We start from the raw sequence: 12,837 nt of genomic DNA, 5'->3' as shown, positions 1-12,837 counted from the left end.
AACGACGTGTAGTCGAGTAAATAGGATTTGATGCTAGCGATTGCACTGCTAGAGCTTCATCTTTTAATTTACTTACTGCGTCCTGGAATTTCTCTCCGAACAGGTTATCTCCTGTACATGGGAGGTTTGTTAGTTTCACGTGCAAGTCTTCACGTATCGAACTTGAATGTAACCATGCTAGTCTGCGGGCTGCAATGGCTGTTGCAGATGCCCTGGATGATGATTCATGTGCTTCGTAGATTGACCTCAAGAGGTGTCGAGAACACTCTTCCATGTCATGAAGAGGCTGAGGTATATGTTCCGCAACGGAGGAATGTATACCTTTCATAGCTTGCATGCACTCAGAGGTGTTGTACCATGTAGAATTGATGTTGCATAATTCGTGCAGTTAACATCGAGTTATGGTATATTTTCCTGCCAAACTTATCTAAATATTTGTTGTCTTTCCCTGGTGGGAAAGTGGTATGCAACTTTGTTTTCTTGAACTTTTGCATCGCCGATTCTACCCCAATTGATTCGTGAGGCAATTGTGGTAGAGTGTATAGTGACATTTTCTTCATACGAAATTTTATGTCTGTTTTCCTGGAAACTGCCGCTATTGAATAAGGGGCCTCCCAGGATTTTTGTAAGACTGAATGCAGGATCTCTTGTGGTGGAAGAGAAGTTGGTTCCACCTGAGTATCAAAAATCTTCAGAAGACCGAGGGTTTCTGCCCTAGGGTCTGTTTCTTTTTGGACTTCTAGATGTAGAATGGTACCCATTTTTTCTAGGAATTTTGGGTATGTAAGGTCTTCAGGAGGGGAATATGGCTCCTGTATGTGGTCCTGCAGATCTGAGAGACATCCCACTGATGATGATGGGGATGTTTGTATTGAAGGAGAATCTAAAGATGTCTCATGGATATGAGTTGGCGAGGCTGGTTGGTTTATCATGGGAGATGTCGGTTCTGCCGATTGTTCTTCATTAGACTGTGCTTTATGTTTTGTAGGATTGTCATCAGCAATATTAGTCATTTTGAATGATGATTGAAGCGTCTCGTAAAACCCTGCTAAAGATGGAGACAGTTGAAAAAATGCTTCTCTTGTATGAGAGGGCATTACCATACGACTGTCTTGTTGTTTGATACTTGTTTGAGGTGAAGTTGTAGGCACTTCTCTATCTTTTTGTAGTGTAGCGACTGGAGTCTTCCTTAACTCTTCCGAATCTGAAGAAGTGTTAGAGGAAAATATTTGTACTATTTTCCTTTTTGAGCAGGTAGTAGGTTTACGAGATGATTTTGAAGTCGAAGGACTTATCTCCCATGTAGCACTCCTCTTTGGTAATTTAGTACGGTGGGAGTGACTTGAATACTTGTGATAGTCATCAGATGATGTATCAGTATCCGTGGTTTAAGTGTCTGGAGCAGAGCTGTGTGAAGGGTATCGTTTTCGCTTCAAGCTCGTTAATTTTCTGCTTGAATTATTATGGTTTTCACGCGCAGATTTTGATCTATGCGCTGAGTTAGAGTTATGCGCGGATATATGTTTACGCGCAGATGTAGAGTTATGCGCGGGTATGCGCGTCTGTCGACTTATGCGCACTTGTATATCTGTGCGCGGAAGTAGATTTATGCGCAGTTGTAGTTTTATGCGCATATGTTTTTGATGCGGCGCGCACATGGGTTCTTGGCGCCGATATGTATGGCGCTGTGCGCATAAGTTCCTTAGTAGTCGGCGCCGTACGCGCAGGTTTCTCCGGCGCCATAAGCACAGGTTTCTCCGGCGCCGTGCGCGTAACTTCCGCTCGGTGGTTTCTTCTGCGCCATGCGCGCCGGAAGCTGTAGGTTGCGCGCAGACTCCGTTCTCGGCGCCGGTATGTTAGTGTGCGCAGACAGCGCCATAGGCGCAGAAGTCTTCGGCGCCAAGGGTTCTTCCTCCGATGAGGTATGTTTATTTATTTATTTATTTAATTCTTTTATATACCGACCTTCATGACAGGTGTCATATCAAATCGGTTTACATGTAACAAGGGGGTAAACATTCTTATCAACCATTTAACAGTAAAATAATCAGAGGAGGTAATAAAGTTACATATAACAAGGAGATCGAACTTGGGAGAAGAAGAAAGAGAAGGACAGAGGAATAACCAGTGATAAAGGTATCACTAAGTAAGTTGTCCAGTAGGCTTGAGATGTGGAGTTCTGAAATTGAATAGATTAAGGGAAAGCTTGGCTAAATAGCCAGGTTTTAAGTCTTTTTCGAAATATTTGTAGGCAGGGTTCCTGTCTGAGGTTTGGCGGTAAATTGTTCCAAATAGTGGGTCCCGCTATAGAGAATGCTCTTTCTTTGGTTGCGGTGTGGCGTGAAGTTTTGTTAGGAGGTACATGGAGAGATCCTTTATATGATTCTCTGATGGGCCTGGATGAGGAATGAAGTTTGAGGGGGAATTGGAGGTCCAACGGTTGTTGTTTGTGGATTGTTTTGTGGATTATGGTAAGGGATTTGTGTTTTATGTTGCGGCTCTATAGGCACTGGGGATTTTTGAGAACCCACTGGCCTTTGATTTTTTGCTTTTCCCTTACCTCCTAGAGTGGAGGACTTAGGATTAGATGGCAAAGTTTTCTTTCTCGATGGAGCCGATGAAGTTAGCGGGCCAGGCGACGAATGAGCCTCCAACGGATCTCGTGAGGCAAAAAGTTCCTGAAGCCTATAGGCCCTTTGTTTTAATGCTCTAGGTGACATCTTAGAGCAAAACTCACAATTCTCTGTACTGTGATGTGGTCCGAGACATTGATAACATCGGTCGTGTCCGTCCGTGACAGACATTCTTTTTCCACAGTGACAGGGTTTGAACCCCGGTTTTGACATTTTAATTGTTTTTAAACTGAGGAGAAAATCAGCTCCGCGTGTGATCCCGCTCGCGGAAAAAACAGACTGAGGAGATTCCGTTACTTTCCTGCGCGGGAACACACGCGCAGCCGCAGAGAGCAAAGCTCTGTTTTCTGCTTTGACAAGCTCCGCCTCCCAGGCCTGATTGACAGATCCCATAACAGCATGGCTAATTCAGCCCTGCTATCGACGGGAAAAACAATATTAAGCAGATTCTCCCACCCACCCATGTAGCAGCATCCCCATCTTTACCCCCATCTCCTGCCTAGTATGTCCCTTTCTCTCTCCACAACCCCCCCCCCCCCCAAACACACACTGCAATAACATTTATCCTTATTGGTGGTGGCTCCAGGCTTCTCCTGTCTCCTCCTGTCTCCTTCAGCAGCATACTTACTGATGCTCCTGTGCTCTGCAGGACTGCACTTCTGCATTTGTACAGAGCCAGGGAGCCTTCTGGAGCTTCTGCTATTGGACAGGCCCTGCTTCAAATGGATTCACAGCACCAGACAGAAGGCCCTGGGCTTGCAGGCATTTAGGGGTGAGGGGTGGGACTTGAAACACAGCCTGTGCTTTGGACCACACTGGCTTTCAGCAGTAACTGGAGGCCTTGGAATAGCTTTTTAATCAGCCTAAAATTAGAGTGATTTTGGAAAAATCTGAGAATGTATGGGTGAAAATTGGTTTAAACTGAAAATTAAGGACCCTAAAGATATCTTATAATAAAAACTTAGGATTTTTCTCTTACTGGCTGTTGCTATTCAGTGCTTTCTAGCACCCCCTACATTGTTTGGTGCCCAGTTTCATCTTAAGTAGTTCCCAGGGAAGGTGGCAACAGCCCAACCGATAAAAGCACAGCACATGAAAATGAAACTCAGCCTTGAGTGTGGGGTGAAGGAAGTGACAAATCAAGAAGAGATCACAAAAAAAAAGCCACAAATCAGGGTAAAACATTCTTTACATATGACAGCAATGGATGCATTTTAAAATACTTCTGTCCAATGTAAAATGAATTGGAATAGAACAGCACAAGATGACTTAGGAACAGGTAAAGCTCAGATTTGTCAACAATATATGGCAAGTCCTAGCAAAAAGGCAAGGAAGTCCTCAATATTTATTTATTGACACATACGTTTGATGGGGGTAGTTCCTAGTTTTGGGGTAAAGCCACTGAAATATAAATACTGAGACCCATTTTTGCCTCCTTTTAAGCAGCTTTTTTCCCCACTAATAAAATAATTAAAAGAAAACTATAATACAGCAGATACCTAAAACAAAATTTAAAATTTCCATAAGTCAATTCAGGTATTTCAAGAAATAAAACTGTTTTTAGTGTTGTATTTATTAGTATATATAAAAAAAGGAACTGTTTACAAAGTGTTGTTGAGAGCAGTATTGAATTGTGCAACACAAAAATAAAAATGAGTCATTTGCTTTTGAATTTTTTCCATCCATGTTACAGGGACCTTCCTGAGTAAGAGACTATCAAAAACTGAGAAGCCTAGATGTTTCCTGGAATGCTGTCCAATTCACTTGCAGAATCCACTTAGCCTACCATCCTATCCAGTCTGAATACAATTAAAGCAGCGTTGCTCACTAAGAAAAAAATACACTCTATATTTTTTCTGAAAGAGTTATAAAAGCCATTACAACAATGAAAATTGTCAATAGCCAATGGGAATCTTTGCAAGTCATGGTACCTTTTATTGGGTCAGCATAAGAATAATCCAAAAACTGTACAGTACATGTGCTTTTGAAAGAACTCTCAAGACCTTTCTTTGGATGAGAATAAAGCTTTAAAGACTACAGAGTTTTACATTAAAGAGGTACATTTTATATCTGCCTATATCTGTGAAAGGTCAGTGGGAACTTTTTACAAGATATTACACTAATTATCAAAGAAAAAAATACATGAATACTTTTCCTTTGAAAATTATCCCAGAAAAACTACCCACATATATGTACACCTGCTAATTTGTGCAAAAAAATGCATACTTTTAAAAATTCAAGTGTGTAGTTTCAAACCTTGCTCACAAGGAACGCTTCTTCACACTGGGCCCAATATTTAGCTGGATAAGTTAGATTGCTATTGAGCAGGTCTAAAGTTATCCAGATAAACATATCCGGATAATTAAAAGTTATCCAGGTATTCTTGGCAGGGTAGCCACGCCACTGAATATCCAGGCTAAGTTAGCCAAATAACTTCCCTTGCCAGATAACTTTTGAATATGGACCTCACTATATGTAAAATTATGCACAGAGAGGCCCTTCACATGTCTATTTTTACCTGCATATCAGGTGGGCAATTTTTAAAAAGCCTATTAACACAAGAAAAATGCTGTTTTAACCATGAAAACAGCTGTTAAGGCATTTTTCCTGAGTAAAACTGTTTTACCTCCAGAAAAGTAGACTTTAATATTGCCCCACCCTCAATGTAGGTAATTTTTAAGTACAATTATTGAAAATTGGGCACTCCAACAATTAGAGGATAACATTGATGAGAAAACATCTTAGATCCAAATCAATATAGTTTTTGAAAACATTATAAAACTGAGGCACTGCAGTATAAAAAGGATGGGGGAGTTACCAGTATTGTTAATTCAATTCTACATATTCTATGCATTCAGTACTATCACATGAAATCTTGATTTCAGGATAGGATAGGCAATAAATCTCAGATTGGAAGTTACTTTAAACTAGAGGCCCTCAAACAATTTTCCCGCTAATTTCTGACCGGGTTTGTGTGCAAAATTTTCTTTTGTGCAACATTTTCTAAGCTGAGTTCAAATTTGTGCACTAAAAGTCAAGTGAGCCTAAAGAAATATAATGCAAATACTGGGATTCTGAATGTGCTAGTTAAGTAATTGTTTTAATGAAAATGATTGTACATTGTTATTTCAGCATTTTTGTTTTAAATAAATAGAAAAATACTTTTGATTTTTTTTTTTAAAGTTAAGCGTAATTATATAATAAAGATATACATGCTATTATGCTATTTTATGTACGTGCTATGTTTTGCCATGTATGCAGGGTTCATGATCTGTGTGTGTGCATGCACACAGCTTAAGAGGAAACAGTGACCTCAAGTATCTGCATTCTCAGTGGTTCCTTTTTCATTTCTATTTGCAACCTTTGGGGAAAGTTTTAGCATCCACGGGCCTAGTGAACTATAATGATGTGCTATTTGTGCTGCCATGTGATGATGTTGATGTCAATTTACAAAAAATCATGATTCTTTAGCTTGGGAGATTGACCTTTGAGACTATATTTGAGTTGGTTGATAATCTTACCCTTCCTGTAGTGCAAGACTCGATTTAGGTGCTCTTTTGAACTCATGGTTGACACTCAGGTCCAATATTTTTGCAAAGTCCTCTTTTTATAAACTTTGCCTTTTGAAACTTAAAAATATTTCTTTTTCACCAGATGATTTTATTAGAACTCCATTACAGACTATGGTGCTTAGTAAGCTGAATTATTGATATTTTTCTATTCCTTGGTCTTCAGGAAGGACCATTAAAGGTGTTGTAGTTGGTGTAAAATAGAGCCACAGGAACTGGATATCAAGACAAGATAACTCCAGGAAGAAAACAACTTCATTGCCTCCCAATCAAGCGGATAATATAATTTAAGGTACTTACTATTATATATAAAATTGTGCATTGTGACAATTTGCATTAGAGATGTGAATCGGAACCAGAATCGGTTCGGATTTCAGTTCCGATTCACATCTCTATAGATGTGAATCGGAACCAGAATCGGTTCGGATTTCAGTTCCGATTCACATCTCTAATTTGCATTGCTAATCATATTTATAATCTCCCTGCATTCCAACTCAGAATTTGAGGTGCTCCGGGCACATTCTGATAGTATGCACGATATATTGGAACTACTGACTGCAAGAGACATGTATCAGAGCCTTTTCCATAGCAGGTCCTGGGACTGTGGAATATCTTCCTTACCTAGGGATCTAAGAGGTAATAATTATGTGAGTTTAAGAAACATTTGAAGATAATTTTTCTTAGGAAAGCATTTAATTTTATTATAATTACAGTACTGCAGCAATCTGTTATGTCATTGTTTTAGACTTTGTCTGTTTTTTTATTGTAGATTTAGCTCATGCCTTTTCATTGGTAGCGCAAGGTGTGTTACATTCAGGTGCAGTATTTTCCTTGCAACCGGAGGGTTTATAATATAAGGGCCTGATTCATCAAGGTATTTTCCCATAGACACAGAATGCCTTAGTGAATCAGGCAGAAAGTTTGTACCTGAGATCATGGCGGGTGAAGTGACTTGCCCAAGTAGAATTTGAATCCTGGCTTTCCTAGTTCTCAGCCCACCACTCTAACCACTGGGCTACTCCTCTACTTGTGTTCTGAGTTATTCTGTGTGTAATGTGATTGATTTTATCATTGTGGTTATGTAAGTTGCACTGATCAATTATTCTTTAAAATGTGGGATATAACCAATGTTTTGAGGTATCCCCCTGGGTGGGGAGAGGTCAGGCTACAGAACGCATCTAATTTTGCAAAGTCAGAACTACATGTGTTGTCTTCGATAGAAAAATTACCAGCAGAGAAAGCAGGTGCAAACCTCTGAAAGCAATTTTTAAGGGACAGTAATCATAACCTAACTACCTGTGTAGTTTACCTTGGATTATTGGTGCAAAACCTGCAGGTAAAAAGTTCCCATGGAGGTTGCACCAACACAGGTGGCTCGATTATTGCCCCCTAGAATATCTTTGAATTATGTTAGTCTGATAAAAATGTACCAACTCGCAAAGAAAACAGCAATAAGAAATAAGTACAATTTCTGATAAAAGTTTCATTTTTAGCACTGCTGACATAAAAATAAAACAAAAAGACTTCAATTCAGTATCTTAACCATTTCTAAAACAACAGAATATACATTCTACATTTTATCAGTGCTTTACAGATGAAAGTATAATAATGTCCTACATTCTGGATATTTTAAGCTAAGACCTAAGAACGTGAATATTTTGAACTCGTACTGATAAATACAAACAATTCTACTTGTACAGCTTATTTGTTCCCATAAATATCAGAAGCAATACGATTGTTTCTTCATGTGTTCAGTGTATTAACTTTGAGATATACCAGAAAACCAGAATTTGTAAACAGTAGATTTACTTTAAAAGCTTGACTCCAATTTATTTTTAAATGTTGAAAGCAAAACAGAACTTTGGCCCTTGGCAATATATGAGACAAGATTAAAATAAAGTGCTGCCACACTGGCTCGAGTGCCAACATCAGTGTGCTGCCTTGGCAGGCACTCAGGATCATTTTTAATACACATTTCTATTTCAAACATTTTTCTCTTAAATCTGTGATATTTAATTCTGTTCATTACTTTTGGCTAGCCATATCGTTTTGGGGTTTTTTTAAATCCCTTGTTATGCGCCTTTCCCTGAACAGGAGCTGACTCTAGTCCTTTAAATCAAACATAGGATGTGGATAAGTAATACAACTACAAACATTTCTATAAAACACCTACCCCTCCCACAAAGCTCATATATAAAATTTTCTATGTATTTCCAAAACCACTTATAAAAACCAATTTACAAAACAAGTATATTCTTCTGCATATGCCAGCTATAAAAAAACCCAAAAACCCCCCAAAAAACATGAATCATCAATTATTGACCCTGATTAATTATCTATTTTTTTCTGTTTCTGTGTCAATGGGAAAAATACTTAGTAAATGACCCCCATTGTTTGTTAAATGAAACAGTTCTCAGTCTGTTGACCCTATGGATCATGTCACAGGAAATACTAAGTTTCCTTAAACTACATTTTCCTAATTAAAAACTCCAAGTTTTTTCAGACTCTAAATCTCTAATCATTCACCTCCACATAGGTATCCATATTCAGCCACTATTAAGCTGAGCAAGTTGATCAGGTAAAATTATTCAGCTAACTTGGTTGAGATATTCAGTGGCACAGCTGTTCTACTGAATTTACTCAGCTATCTAATAGTTAGCCAGCTAAGTTTATCCAGCTAACTTTAGACTAGCTAAATAGCAGGTCTAACTTATCTGGCTAACTTAGCTGGATAAGACTGAATATTGGCATTTATCTGGCTATGTAGCTCTGCCCCCTCACTTATGCAGGTAACTTTTTCACTAGATAAGTGGCGTCTGAATATTAAATAATGCCACATAGCTGAATAAGTCCAAACTTCATAAGTCTTAAATTCTTTATTTTCAATTTTTAAAAACACCCTGCACCTTTAGATTGCCTTTCAGGCCGATTCTGTAAAGTGCACTCGGGTTTGGCTGCGTGTTTGAGGGGCGACTATTACCCCTTATACTGCAAGGGGTTTAGCGCCTTGAAAACACGCAAACCCCCTGAAAACTAATAGCACTCATCACGTGCAAATGCATGTTGATGGTTATTAGTCAGTCACCCGGGATTCAGAAAGTAAAATGTGCGGCCAATCCAAGGGCAGGCGTTAATTTATGAACAGCCCAGAAAATGGTACATAAAAGCAGAAAATATTGCTTTTCTGTACAACCTCCGACTTAGTATCCTAGCGATATTAAGTCTGAGGAACAAAAAATGTAAATAAAAATAATAAAAAAAAAAAAGAGTGCCAGCCGGACCGGTTAGGAAAACAGACGCTCAATTTTACCAGGGTCCGGTTTTCCTAACCGATTGCTGTCAGTGGGTTCGGAAAACTGATGGTCGTAACATTGAGCATTGGTTTCCTGAACCCGCTGACAGAGCCACTTCTCCTGGGCCAAGGAGGCGCTAGGGGGCGCATAATCATCCCTAGTGCCTCCTTTTAGCGTGACCCTTCTTTTAAATATAGGATTGCACACCCAGGAGAGGTGGCTGGGCACGCATTCGGAGAGCAGGCGCTCAACACGGAGCGCCCGTTCTCCCACGATCTTTACTGAATCTGCCTGAAAGTGATGATAGTTTGTATACTGATAACATCACTACATTCAAAAAAACAATAAGGCAAAAAATGTCACTTAATATAGCATAGCAAATGAGAGCAGAAAAAGACCAACTGGCCCAATCAGTCTGCCTTGAAAATGACTAATAATGTCAAGTGTTTCTCCCATTGCTTCATGATCTCTCTGCTTCAAATTCCAATTATTTGAGTGCAGTGCTGTGTACTTAAAGACGTGTTATCATTTTAAGACAAATACAATTAGCTTTCCTAGCTTAGGGCTTGGACTGGAATGGTAGATGTAGGTTCTGAGGACATGGCCTGTAAGAGCGACTTCAAGGAAAGAAAATCTGTCCTCCCCCCCCCCCCCTTCCAAAACTGGTGGCTAAAATCAAATGTAAAGTCTGAGCCATGCTTGGTCTTTTGGCTGAGACTGAGAATCTGTACAATACCAGGGAGGAGGGAAGGGTGGGTTGGTGGTTAATGCCCTGGCAACCTGACTCCACTGGAGGCACAAAACTGTTTGGATGTTGACAAACTACAGAGGACCTTCTGTTAAGAGGAGAGAGAAAAAAAAAAAGTAAAACATGTTCCCAGTCCTCCAGCAGCTCCTCTGCTCATCCTACTCTGGCTGGAGAGGATGCGTGAGGGAGAGGTGAAACCAGCACTGCAGACTCACCGTCAGTCTGCTGCTATGACCCTGAGAGAAAGAACTAAAAAATTAAAAAAATAAGAGAAGGGAACATGGGTGAGGAAGCAGAAGAGGATGTGGGAGGGGAAACGAAGCCTGAAGGCAAGCGTGGGAAAGAGCACCTGCACTCTTAACTCCTGACCAATGCAAAACATATTTGCATTATATACTCAACTGACAATGCGCAATGCAGGAAGATATGCAACAGGATCCATCATTACTTACTTAGTAAAGAAGTTTGGAAGACCCATAGGGCCTTATTTCTGAAAGGTTCTTTCACATTACCTGTAGATAGGAACCACCTAAAGCGGGTTCACAAGTTAAAGTAGTAGAAATAGTAATCATATTTAGTGATTCAGTTTCCAGTCAAAAAATAATTTGTTTTATTCACACCAGATTTTTATGACAGGTGGGGGGAGGCCACATAAGTGGATATTGAGATCAATGTTTTCTAATGGAGCCCTGCATAATATGTAGACCATGCACATCCCAGAAAGTCTTCTCCTTTAGTTCCGAAGCCATAATATATCCATCTATGTATATATCTATAAATATAGATACACACACACAATGCCAAGGAACTACTATCATTAAACATATACCCAAAGTGAAAAAAATGGCTATTTTATGAGACTGTGCCAAAAGTGCTTAAAGAAATAATTTAACAATTTAAATTCTAACCTAGCATGATCTAAGTAAGTTTGTTATTTGACAGTCATGTTTTAAGTATTATTGAATATCTTCATTTTCCAAAATCTTTTTAAACATATTTACTTTTTATGGGGATGAATTAAGACATTTGGGCTCCATTTTTCAGTAAGTGACTTTTTTTCTCAGATTTCTAATTTCATTGTTTCTACAACATTATAGAGTTAAGCTTTTTTTCTATTGCAACAGCCAGCAGCTATCCTCTAATCCCATGAAGAAGCCATTGTTTGATGGCGAAACGAGGATCTTCAGTCGGGCTAAGTCAAAAGTTTTTCAATGCACTGGGCTCCAGCTAAGCACATCTGAATATCTCTTTAATTCAGCAGTTAAACTCTCTTCCTGTATATAGTGCTGAGAGAAGGCACATTCTGAGACAACTTTCCCTTCATTTGCACTCTTTATTAGGTTTTGTTATAATATATATATTTTGTACACCAGTGATGGTTTGACAATACATGAGACTTTCCTTTGCTATCACTAAGGGTTGTTTTTTTTTTTTTTTTTGCCAGAACTGATTATAACTATTGAGGTCTGTTGGCACTTGCTGTGACAGCTTTATGAGTTTGCCTGCTACCAGCCAGTAGTAAGTTATGATCTGGCTTTTTCCCCCTATTTCTTTAAGCACATTTTGCATAGTCCCATAAAATCCCCATCATTTTTTTCACAGATTCAACACTTTGGGTATATGTTTAATGATAGTAGTTCCTTGGCATTGTATGTGTATGTGTTTCACTAATTTTGATAACTATCATTCCCAAATATTTGGGTACTGCCTTTTTTTTAATATAATTTTTGTTAAATATTAGAAATGAAATAAGAGAAAAAAAGATTTAAAAAGGCAATGAATAAATTAAAAAAGCAGCAATAAGGCCAAAAAACAGTCAAGGTGACATTTAAAGACCTAGACATTATTCCTGCTTTAAGACTCCTACATTTAGTTTGGCACACAGAGAAATGTACTGTTTTTTTCTCACCACAAAAATATTTTGCAATGGCAATAACGAAGAACACTTAACACACTTAGGGGCCAATATACTAGTGAAAGTGGATAAGCTTTACCACACATGGTGAAAATCTATTACATGTACATACGGACAATTTACTATCAGGTCTATCCAGAACTGAGCGGTAGGAAGAGCTGCGTTAGTGACCAGGGCACCCGCGGTTGCCGCACGCACAGTGCAGCTCACCTACCGCTCGATCCTGAACAATAATTTTATGCAAATGAAAACCGCGTCTAAGAAGGATCCGTGAAGCCTTAGGCCCGCGCAACCCATTTTACAGGATAGAGCGCCTATACAGTATCCTGGGTGCGCGGGCCTAAGGCTTCACGGATCCTTCTGTCATTTCAAATGTCATTTGAAATGACAGATACCAGGAAGTCGGGACTGCCAGTCCCCCCTCCCCTCCTCCCGAAGCAGGGCGCGAAAAGCAGCCTTGCTCCGGGAGGAGGGGAGAAGGGACTGGCAGTATGAAGCGGCAAAGCGACTTACTTTTTGCACCCCCCTCCGGACATCAGACGACCTCTCCTGCCTCCAGCTGCTCGCGAAGATGGACGCCTGCAAAAAGTAAGTTGCTTCGCCGCTTCACACTACTGTCAGTGTCTCTTCTTCCCTCCTCCCTGCTTCGGGAGGAGGGAAGAAGAGACACTGACAGTGT

The sequence above is a fragment of the Rhinatrema bivittatum genome, chromosome 1 (genome assembly GCF_901001135.1).
Source record: "Rhinatrema bivittatum chromosome 1, aRhiBiv1.1, whole genome shotgun sequence".
NCBI classification, from domain to species: domain Eukaryota; kingdom Metazoa; phylum Chordata; class Amphibia; order Gymnophiona; family Rhinatrematidae; genus Rhinatrema; species Rhinatrema bivittatum.
The sequence above is the reverse complement of the archived record's forward strand: the minus strand, read 5'-3'. Positions refer to the sequence as shown.